This window comes from Acomys russatus, chromosome 25 (assembly GCF_903995435.1).
Source record: "Acomys russatus chromosome 25, mAcoRus1.1, whole genome shotgun sequence".
Classification (NCBI taxonomy): domain Eukaryota; kingdom Metazoa; phylum Chordata; class Mammalia; order Rodentia; family Muridae; genus Acomys; species Acomys russatus.
This window is the reverse complement of record NC_067161.1, coordinates 11436796-11448167: the sequence shown is the minus strand read 5'-3', so window position 1 is coordinate 11448167 and position 11372 is coordinate 11436796.

The following is an 11372-nucleotide window of genomic DNA, read 5'->3' as shown; positions in this document are numbered from 1 at the left end:
TCACCCTCTCACTCTAAGGCTAAGCTTGGTTCAGCATCCCCACCCACCTCCCTCAGAGCCTGTCCCTCTGTAATAAAGACCTTCCTGCGGGGTGGCCTGGCTGTGCAGAGCCTGCTGAGTGAGTTACCCTGTCTGTCGCCGTGACAAGCCAACCCCCTTACAAAAGCGGCTCAGGAGAAGGGTTTATCCTGGCCCCTAGTCCCATGACACAGGTGGTCACAGCTAGCCAGCCACAGTGGCAGCGGCTCCTGAAGCAGCTCCCTGTAGAACAGCCACTATCGGGGGGGGCACAGGGCAGTGGGTGCCTGAGCTCTGATGACTCTCCCCGTTCCATACATTCCGGGACCTCCACCCAGGGAGTGATGGCACCCACAGTGGGTGAGTCTTCCCACCTCAGCCTAGTCAAGATCACTCCCGCAGGCAATCCCCGGCGACATTGTCAGGTGATTCCAGGTCTCCCCAAGTTGGCGATTGAGAACAACCATCACAACCCCACCCCTTGTCAACCTGACACCAAAGCGCATCATTTAAATCATAGCATTCCACTCTCCATCCTCAAATACCATGTTCATCTCATAATTCAAGATAACAGGGCAGCTTCAAACGTCCCCAGAGTCTCTGATGGTTCCGATGGCTGTCGAGTTCAAAGTTCACGGCTCATCTAAGACTCGAGGCAACCTCTTAACTATTAAATTCTACAAAGCCTGAAACAAGTTGTATACTTGGAGCATACAGTGCCGTGGAATAACATACTCATTCCATGATGGAAGAAACAGAGCACACTAAAGAGTGACCAGGCAGAAGCAACACCAAAACCCACAGGTTAAACAAAAGATCCTGTAGCCAGCTCTATGCCCGGCAGCTGGAACTCACATCATTTTTTGGATACCAAAGGATTTAGGTAGCCCTACCTCTCCAGCTCTGCTTCCTGTAACACACATAGCCTGCTTTGTTCCGTTTGTTTGTTTTTTATCAAGACAAGGTCTCTCTGTGTAGCCCTGGCTGTCTCTGTGTAGCTCTGTAGACCAGGCTGGCCTCAAACTCATAGGGATCTGCCCGCCCCTGCCTCACAAGCGCTGGGATTAAAGGCGTGCGCCACCACTGTCCGGCTGTTTTGTTTTTTGAGGCATGTTTTCTCAGTGTAGCCTTGGTTGTCCTGGAACTCACTATGTAGACCAGGGTGGCCTTGAACTCATAGATTCACCTGCCTCTGCCTTCATAACTAAACAACCAGTACTCTGTGGACAATTCTGCCAAGTTCTTCTTTTTTTTCTGTTTGTTTGTTTTTCGAGACAGGGTCTCTCTATGTTAGCCTTGGCTGTCCTAGAGTCACTTTGTAGACCAGGGTGGCCTCAAACTTACAGCGATCCGCATGTCTATGCCTCCTGAGTGCTTGGATTAATGGCGTGAGCCACCACCGCCCAGCTGCCAAGTACTTCTGTGGGCTCAATATGCAGCCAGGGCCCCTTGGATCACAGCAGTATCAGCTTCTGCATGCTGCCCATGGGACACTTTCCAAGGCAGTTGCTTTTGAGGAGCCAGGAGCCCCTTCAGTTCTTTCACCTTCAAATAAATGTGGACCTTGACAAGATAGATGGGGGATTGAGTCCTCTGGAATTGACATTGCTTTGGCCAAGTCAAGCTTCCTAGAAGAAACGGTAAGATTGGGTGTGGTGTAGAGTGATTCTCCAATTTCAGCCCATCTCCTAAATGATCTTATAGTTACCCCTTGGAGGGACTGTACAGTTACATTGAAGGCCCAGTAAGGGAAAGCTATTACCGCATAGGCAAAAAACTGGAATCTATCTCTGAGTGGAGCCATGGCATTGTCTGCTTCCTTATCCTACCCAGGCTATGGTAGTGCACACCTTTAATCCCAGCACTCGAGGGGCAGAGGCAGGCTGACCTTTTTTTTTTTTTCCTGGTTTTTTTGAGTCAGGGTTTCTCTATGTTATCTTGGCTGTCCTGGACTCACTTTGTAGACCAGGCTGACCTCGAATTCACAGTGATCTGCCTGCTTCTGCCTCCCAAGTTCTGGGACTAAAGGTGTACGCCACCATGCCCAGCATGGCAGGCTGATCTTTAAGTTCAAAGCCAGTCTGGTCTACAGAGCAAATTCCAGGACAGCAAGGGCTACACAGAGAAACCCCATCTTGAAACAAAACAAAGCAAAAGTTAATTCAGTTGGACAGGGAAGTGGCCTGTATTGAGATTCAGACCTGGGACACGCAGCTGAGGTGCCTATTTAACATACCAAAGCCAACCACCTGGCCTCTGGGTTCTCCTAGCACCCCTCAGTCTCAACCTGAACTTTCCAGCCCAGTGGTTGGCTTCCTCTCCCCCAGAGGCTCACAGTATAACCCAGACACTTTGCCTTCCCCTCCTCTCTGCCAGCTTTCTCTCCCTGCCGTACGCTTTTCTGTCTTCTGTCTCCCTCTGCATGGTGAATTCCTCCGGCCCTGGTCCTTGGAACCAGTGAAACCGCCTGCAAGCTACCCCCAAACAAATCTGCCTTTATATACTTTAATTTGGCTTGAATTGGCTCATTTCCTTGGTGGAGAATACTAATCCATGTGACCAAGACGCAAGCACCCAGGAGGATAGGTTCACCTTAAGCCATGCAAAAGAAGTGGGAAATGTCTTAGTTACATTTCTATTGTCATGACAAAACACTATGACCAAGCCAACTTATAAAAGGAAGTATTTAACTGGGGCTTGCTTAAAATTTCAGAGGATGAGTCTATCCATGTCCAACATGGTGCGGAAGGCGATAAGCAGGCAGGCATGGTGCTGGAGCAGCCCCTGAGAGCTTACATCACATCCATAACCATTAGGCAGGAGGGAGATGACTGGAGTGGTGTGGGCTTCTGAAACCTCAAAGCCCATCCCAGGGATACACCTCCTTCAATAAGGCCACACCCCCTAATCCTTACCAAACAGTTCCACCAACCAGAGACCAAGCATTCAAACATTTGAGACTTTGGGGGCTGTTCTCATCCAAACCACCACGGGAGGAATAATTTTTTTTTTTTTTTTGAGACAGGGTTTCTCTGTGTAGCCTTGGCTGTCCTGGACTCACTCTGTAGACCAGGCTGGCCTGGAACTCACAGCGATCCACCTGCCTCTGCCTCCCGAGTGCTGGGAATAAAGGTGTGCACCACCACGCCCGCCTGAATAATTATTTCTTTAGTGAGATAATTTTCTTTCTCGGAATATCAGCCCTCTTTGAAGTGCTACGAGAATCACTGCCGTGCAGCTTTGTAAGCCTGTCTAAGCATGCTTCCCCTAACACTTTCCTCACTTTCTCTCTAAAGCCCCACAGCCCCGCTTTTTGCCCCGTGGCTGCTTCCTGTGGTGTGGCTGCCCGCTTGGCATACCTTTCTGTCTGGTCCTCTCCATCTCCCTCCTCTGAGCAGGTTCAGAGATTTACAGTTTGCCTGCTCTGCAGCTTTTCTTTTAAACTCTAATAAAATTGTCTGTGAGATTCAAGAGAAACAGAAACTTGAAGGGAAGCACTGCTGCTCCTCAAATATTTACCCAGGACCTGCAGGAATAGACGAGGGAAGGTGCCGCGTCAAGGGAACTCCCAGAACTCAGACACAGGTGCTGCAGAGGCAAACGCCTCCCACCCAGCCCACCCCGTGCAGTGCAGAGGATCTGAGAAGCTCCCCTCTTGACTCAGTGCAGATGTGCAGCAATTCGTTTCCTAAGCATGCTTTTTATTTCCTACAATTATTTACTCTCCACTGTTGCATATATGTCATAATGGTTTTTCTTTCATGTGTATATTGCTCAGTTAGAATTTGATTGGTCTATATGTTTCTCCACCCAATCTCCTATAAGGCATTCTTTACATTTTTTTCCCTAACAGGTTCTCTCTATGCAGTCCCAACTGTCCTGGAACTCACTATGTTGACCAGGCTAGCCTCAGATTCACGGGATCTGCCTGCCTCTGGCTCCCACGAGCGCTTTTACTACACTTTCCCCCACAGCTGATACACTTTCTTTTTCTTTTTCCATTTTCTTTCTTTCTTTCTTTTTTTTTTTTTTTTTTTTGTTGTTGTTGTTGTTTTTCCTTTTTGGTTTTTTAAGAGAGGGTTTCTCTGTGTTAGCTTTGGCTGTCCTGGACTTGCTTTGTAGACCAGGCTGGCCTCGAACTCACAGCGATCCGCCTGCCTCCGCCTCCAGAGTGCTGGGATTAAAGGCGTGTGCCACCACACGCCTTAATTCTATGTCTTTTCCTTTTTCAGCCTTTTCCTTTCATTGTTTTTACTTCTCAGTTGTAACTTTCTATAGCTTTAGCTGTCCCTACAGTCTGTGGACCCTAACAATATCTCAACTTCCCTTCCCAGGTACTTTTCTTCCTCAATTTTTTTCTTTTTTTTTTTCTTTTTCTTTTTTTTTTTTTTTTTAAAAGATTTATTTATTTATTATTATGTACACAGTGCTCTGCCTGCGTGTACACCTGCAGGCCAGAAAAGGGCATCAGATCCCAGGATAGATGGTTGTAAGCTACCATGTGGCTGCTGGGAATTGAACTCATGACCTCTGGAAGAACTACCAGTGCCCTTAAGCGCTGAGCCATCTCTCCAGCCCAATTTTTTTTCTTTTCAAAATCAATCTAATATCTACTCCTGTCCTCACCCATCACACATCTTTCCTCCTCCTAATTTTATTAAAATCCCATTATACTCCACACTACCCTAGGTTGCTAATCCTCCAGCAGTTACTGAAATCACACGGGCTGTTGCTGTTACTTAGGTCATACCCCTAACAGTGCTGTTATTCTTCAGCCGTGTTTGCTCTCACAGTTACGATTCCACTCAGAGGATAAGGTAGAGATGACACCAGGCACCCTGAGCTCCTGGACTCACGAACTGATTTCTGAGTTTCTACCACATCCAAGTCCCTCTTGAGCACTGCAAATATTTCAGGCGAAAAAACATAGCTGATTAAAAAAAAAAAAAAAAAAAGCAACAGAATAACTCCTGATGCAGAAGCATACTAATCATGAAACACAAAAAATAACATAACTCATGCAAAAATTACAAATCCTACAGTGATGGTGTCCAAAGAACTCAGTGAAGAAAATAAGCTCGCGTGGGTCCAGCAAGATGGCTCAGGACATACAAACGGTTGCTGTGCAAGCCTAACAACGAGAGTTGGCTCCATGGATCCCACACAGTGAAAATATAGAATTCCTGAAAGTTGTACTCTGGCTTCCACATGCTATGGTGTGCACTCACTTGCACGTACATACATCACAACTCACACTTTTAAAAAAGTAATTTTTTTAAAGTTAAAAAAGTAGGCTCCTGAGCTGGAGAGATGGCTCAGCAGTTAGGAGCGCTGTCTGCTCTTCCAGAGGTCCTGAGTTCAATTCCCAGCAACCACATCTATACTGGGCTCCTAACCGTCTATACTGGGATCTGATGCCTTCTTCTGGGATACAGACATATATATATCTTTTAAGAAAACATATGAAAATAAGCTCCTGATTGAGAACATCGAATAATAACATAAAGTAGTACAAATTATCAAATAGGAATACAATAAGAAATATACTGAAAAAACGGTATGAAATGCTAGAAGTAAAGCCATAAGTCAAATAAAAAGCCCTGTGACGAAAAATAAGTAAATGTTAGTGTTTGCCACCTTGATACAAGCTGGGGTCATCTGGGAAGAGGACCTCAAATGAAAATCATCATGTCTGCCTGGCATTTTCTGGATTAGAGGTTGCTATGGAAGAACCCAGCCCAGCCCGGCATGGTGGCGCATGCCTTTAATCCCAGCACTCTGGGAGGCAGAGGCAGGTGGATCCCTGTGAGTTCACGGCCAGCCTGGTCTACAAAGTGAGTCCATGACAGCCAAGATCACATATAGAAACCTTGTCTTGAATAAAACAAAAACCAACAACAACAATAAAAAAACAAGAACCCAGCCCATTGGGGGTCAGGTAGCCCCGAACTGTGTAAGAAAGCAGGTTGAGCCAGCTATGGAGGGCAAGCCAGGAAGAGGAAGCAGCATCGACCATGGTCTTGGCTTCCCTTTCTGACTCCTGGTTCCTGCTTGAGCTCCTTCCCTGACTTCCTTCACGATGAACTGTGACCCTTAAGTGAGGAAAACTGCTACTTAGTATCGGCCTGAAAGGGTTAATTAAGGATTTTAGGGAAGAGCTCAGGGGCTGCCCCTCCTGGAAGGGTTGGGTGGCTCTGGCTCTGCTCCCAGAAGTCTTGGCAGTAATCCCTTGTGAACTCCTTGATAAAGTTAAACAGTTATTGGTTCAAGGTGAGGGAAGGCTTATAGTTATCTTCTTTCTTGTTCGTGAAATTTTCTCCCCTGACTGATTCCCAGAACGTGTTTAGTCTAATAGGTATGGGAACCAAGTTTGTTACAGGTAACATTAATGAGTTACTAATGTTACGTGCCAAGCCAGAAATATGCTACTTTAGAAATGTATAAAAGTTGTGCTTAAGAAATAAACCGTTGCTATTTGCCACCAGAGCAGTAGTCCGCCTGTTTAAGGCTACTCGCCACCAGAGCAGTAGTGCGCCTGTTTCAAGACTTTTGCGGAGCTGGTCTCTGTCACTTAAGGCAAGAAAACAAACCCCTTTGCTTCTCATGTAGCTTTTGCTCATAGTCATTACCACAGCAATGGAAAGCAAACTCAGATAGTACACAAAACCCCAGAGATGCTCTGTGGAAAATAGAACAGATCAAAGAGAGGACAAAACGTCTGAACTTGGAAACAAGAGCAGATCCAACAAGACCAAAGATAAAATACTAAGAAGGCATGAGTAGGAATCCCAGGATATAAACTGGGCGTGGTGGTGCATGCCTTTAATCCCAGCACTCGAGAAGCAGAGGCAGGTGGATAGCTGTGAGTTCGAGGCCAGCCTGGTCTACAAAGTAAGTCCAGGACAGCCAAGGCTACACAGAGAAACTCTGTCTCGAAAAACCAAAACAAACAAACAAACAAACAAAAACCCAAAACCCATTAATTGTACAGTACAAAGGAAGTATATTGAAAGCAGCAATATAGAAATACCAAAACACAAAAAAATTTAAAAAAAGTTTTAAAAAGCAGCCAGGCGTGGTGGCGCACGCCTTTAATCCCAGCACTCGGGAGGCAGAGGCAGGCAGATCACTGTGAGTTCGAGGCCAGCCTGGTCTACAAAGTGAGTCCAGGATGGCCAAGGCTACACAGAGAAACCCTGTCTCAAAAAACAAACAAACAAAAAACAAAACAAAAAAAGTTTTAAAAAGAAAGAAAAATAAATAAAAATAAAAATAAAAAAAAAAAAAAGAAAAAGAAATACCAAAACACACAGAAAGGCAAGCCTATCGTAGTTTTCACAGTTAGCAGCAGCCTCACTGCCATAGATACTGGATGGAGTTCAGTCTGTGAAATAAGATTGACTCTACAATGTGAATTTTCAGCAGAGGAGGCTAGGAACCCAGAGAGCCTCAAGGATTCAGAGTGCCTCCTACATTGAGCATTTATTAGGAGTAAGGACAGGCAAAGATAACCATAAAAATCCTTAAATGTTCACAAGGAATAGAATGTCTGGCTTAGAAGATCACCAGGGAGAACAAAGAGAGAAAGGACAAGGAAGTGCAGAGAGAAAAACACGAGGACTTGCAAGTCCACAAGCCTTAAGACCCCTGAGGCAGAAACTTGTGTTCTGTACAACCGTTCCCTCTGACTTAGTGTGTCAAGGGTCAGGGTGCTCTTAGACGCGGAATGTTTTTCTTTCTCAGACAAGGCTGTTGGCAATAACTTAGAAGTAAAACTTTTAAACACAGGAAAGCTGGGACGAGTGCATTCAAGTAAAGGCAAGAACAGATATCCCAAACTATACCCGGCTATACCCAGCAAAGCCATCTGTCATAATGGAAGGAGAAACAAAGATGTTCCTTCATGAAAAATGGGACAAAGGACATTATTACATTATTATGTTTACAAAGATATGTGAAGGAATTCTTTATGTATGTATATTAAATATTTATTTATTATCATGTATATAATGCTCTGCCTGCATGCACACCTGCAGGCCAGAAGAGGGCACCAGATATCACTATAGATGGTTGTGAGCCACCATGTGGTTGCTGGGAACCGAACTCAGGACCTATGGAAGAGCGGTCAGTGCTCTTAACCTCTGAGCCATCTCTCCAGGCCAGGAATTATTTTTTGGGGGGGCGGCAGGGAATCCTTGCTTAGTTTTTTTTTCTGAGACAGAGTATCTCTAAATAGCTTTGGCTGTCCTGGACTTGCTTTGTAGACCACGCTGGCCTTGAATTCACAGAGATCCTCCTTTCTCTGCCTCCCTGAGTGCTGGGATTACAGGTGTGCGCCACTGTGCCTGGCCTAAAGGAATTCTTAGGCTGCAGAAGAAAAAAAAAATCATAAGGCTGCCAGAAAGAATGAAGGGAGGGGGCGGGGAAGGAGAGATGGCTCAGCAGTTAAGAGCGCTTGTTCTTACAGAGGCCCTGGTTTTGGGTCCCAGCATCCACATGGTGGCACACAACCATCGGTATCTCCAGTTCCAGGGATCTGAGTCTTCTGACCTCTGGGGACACCAGGCATACATGTGGTGCTTATCCATACATGCAGGCAAAGCACTCATACACATGAAAATAAAAGTAAACGTTTTTAAAAGAAACTATGGTAGAGTGATAGTTAAAAGCCAGAGAAGAGGAAAAGAAAGCATCACAAAATCAGCAAAATGGCAGAAAGCAGCACACGCCTTTCAATAACTGTAAGTTTCTACACAGACCAGCAGATTGGATTTGAGAAAAGAAGCCATCTATTTGTTGCTTCTGAGGAGCTCACCTCACCATAGAAGATGTGTCCTTAGAGTGAAAGGACTGAAACAGGCATTCGAAACACAGGGCCCTGGGAAATCAGCAGGCGTCGCTGGTCTAACACCTGACAAACTAGACTTCAAACCAAAACTAGTGCGAAAAATAATAACGGTCCCCTCTAACTGATTAAGGGCCCCCAAAAGAACTCTACAGTTCTAAGCATATGCCCAAGTGCCGGTATGCCCAACTTCATAAAACAAATACTATTCCATGTAAAGTCGAAGACGGAACCCAGGATAATAGTAGTGGGCGGATTCTCTGCTCTGATCACACCAATTGAAAGATCATCTTAGCCGGGTGTGGTTGTGCACGCCTTTAATCCCAGCACTCGAGAGGCAAAGGCAGGTGGATCACTGTGAGTTCGAGGCCAGCCTGGTCTACAAAGCGAGTCCAGGACAGCCAAGGCTACATAGAGAAACTCTGTCTCGAAAAAACCAAAAAAAAAAAAAAAAAAAAAAAAAAAAAAAGAAAGAAAGATCATCTTGACAGAAAAATGGACAGAGAACTATCTGGTTCTAAATGACATCATAGATAAAGTGGGCTTGACAGGCATCTGTAGAGCAGACGTTCTTCTCAGCAGCCTACACAACTTCTCTAAAATAGGTCGCTTATAAGACTACAAAGCAAGCCGGCGTGGTGGCGCACGCCTTTAATCCCAGCTACAGAGGCAGAGGCAGCACTTGGGAGGCAGAGGCAGGCGGATGACTGTGAGTTTGAGGCCAGCCTGGTCTACAAAGTGAGTCGAGGACAGCCAAGGCTACACAGAGAGACCCTCTATCGAAAACCCCAAAACAAACAAACAAACGAAACAAACAAAAAACTACAAAGCAAGTCTTACCAAACATAGACGAGGTGATAATTCCTCGTATTTAACCTAATCAAAAAGAAACAAGACTACAACAGAGAGACCCTAAATATACACAAACTCAGGGAGACTAAGTGACGCGGTGCTCAATGGGTCCTTGAAATAATCAAGAGTTTAAACACTCTTAGAATTGAATGAAAACCGCATATCAAATCATATAATACAATGAAAGTAGTCCTAGCAGGGAAGTGTATAGCTCTAAGTGCCTACACTAAGAAATCCGAGCGACGAGGATGGCTGAAGGGATCGCTCCGTCTTTTGTCCTGCCTTCCTCAGCATCAGGCCACTCCACCATACTTCCTCTCAGATGGGCCATGCCACTGTACCCTGAAGTCCAAGGTGCAGAAGGCTGAGTGTTTCACTGCCTCATTCTTTTTTTTTTTTTTTTTTTTTGGTTTTTTGAGACAGGGTTTCTCTGTGTAGCCTTGGCCATCCTGGACTCACTTTGTAGACCAGGCTGGCCTCGAACTCACAGCGATCCACCTGCCTCTGCCTCCCGAGTGCTGGGATTAAAGACGTGCGCCCGGCTTACACTGCCTCATTCTTATCACCAAAGTTCAACTATCAAAATACAAGGTCCAACTGTCACAATTCAATATTTTTTTTTAAATATTTTTATTTTTTAATTTATGTGCATTGGTGTGAGGGTGTCAGACCTTGGAGTTACAGACAATTGTGAGCTGCCATGTGGGTGCTGGGAATGGAACCTGGGTCCATTGGAAGAGCAGACGGTGCTCTTAACCACTTAGCCAACTCTCCAGCCCCACACAATTCAATATTTTTAAAAATAATTTATTTTTATTTTATGTCCAGTGGTGTTTTGCCTGTATGAATGTCTGTGGGTGTCAGATCTTGGAGTTACAGGCAGCTGTGAGCCACCATGTGGGTGCTGGGAATTGAACCTGGATCCTCTGGAAGAGCAGTCAGTGCTCTTAACCTCTGAGCCATCTCTCCAGCCCCCAAAATTCAATGTTTTGACTAACCTAATTAAAATACCCAGTCAGAACGTCCCAACATGTTATAGCTCATTCTAAGACAGACCTTTTTCCTTAAAATTAACACTTTAAGGCTAGGCGTGGTGGTGCACACCTTTAATCCTAGGACTCAGGAGGCAGAGGCCAGCCTGGTCTATAGAGTGAGTTCCAGGACAGCCAGGGCTACACAGAGAACCCTGTCTCGAAAAACAAAAAAACAAAAGAAGAAAACAAGAACAAAATTAGAACACTTGCAAAGCTATTTGATGTATTTTTTGGAGGGGGAGTTGTTTTTCCAGACAGAGTTTCTCTGTGTAGCCTTGGCTGTCCTGGACTCGCTTTTGTAGAACAGGCTGGCCTCAAACTCACAGTGATCCGCCTGCCTCTGCCTCCCTAGTGCTGGGATTAAAGGCGTGTGCTACCACACCTGGCTATTTGCTGTAGTTTCTATCCAGTTCAGATTCAGCCACTTTGCCTCACTTAATAAAGGATCTTTTTTTGCATTTGGTTTGTGCTTGGAAACTGGTGTTTGGGTGTGGTCTGTGTCTAATCCAGTGTCCAGAGGACCTGAAGTACACTGGTCCCTTCAATCCTCAGCTCCCAAGAGCTGCCTTTTCCTGAGTTCTCTTATCCCTCAAAGCCTGATGGGGAATTGATATACCTTACAC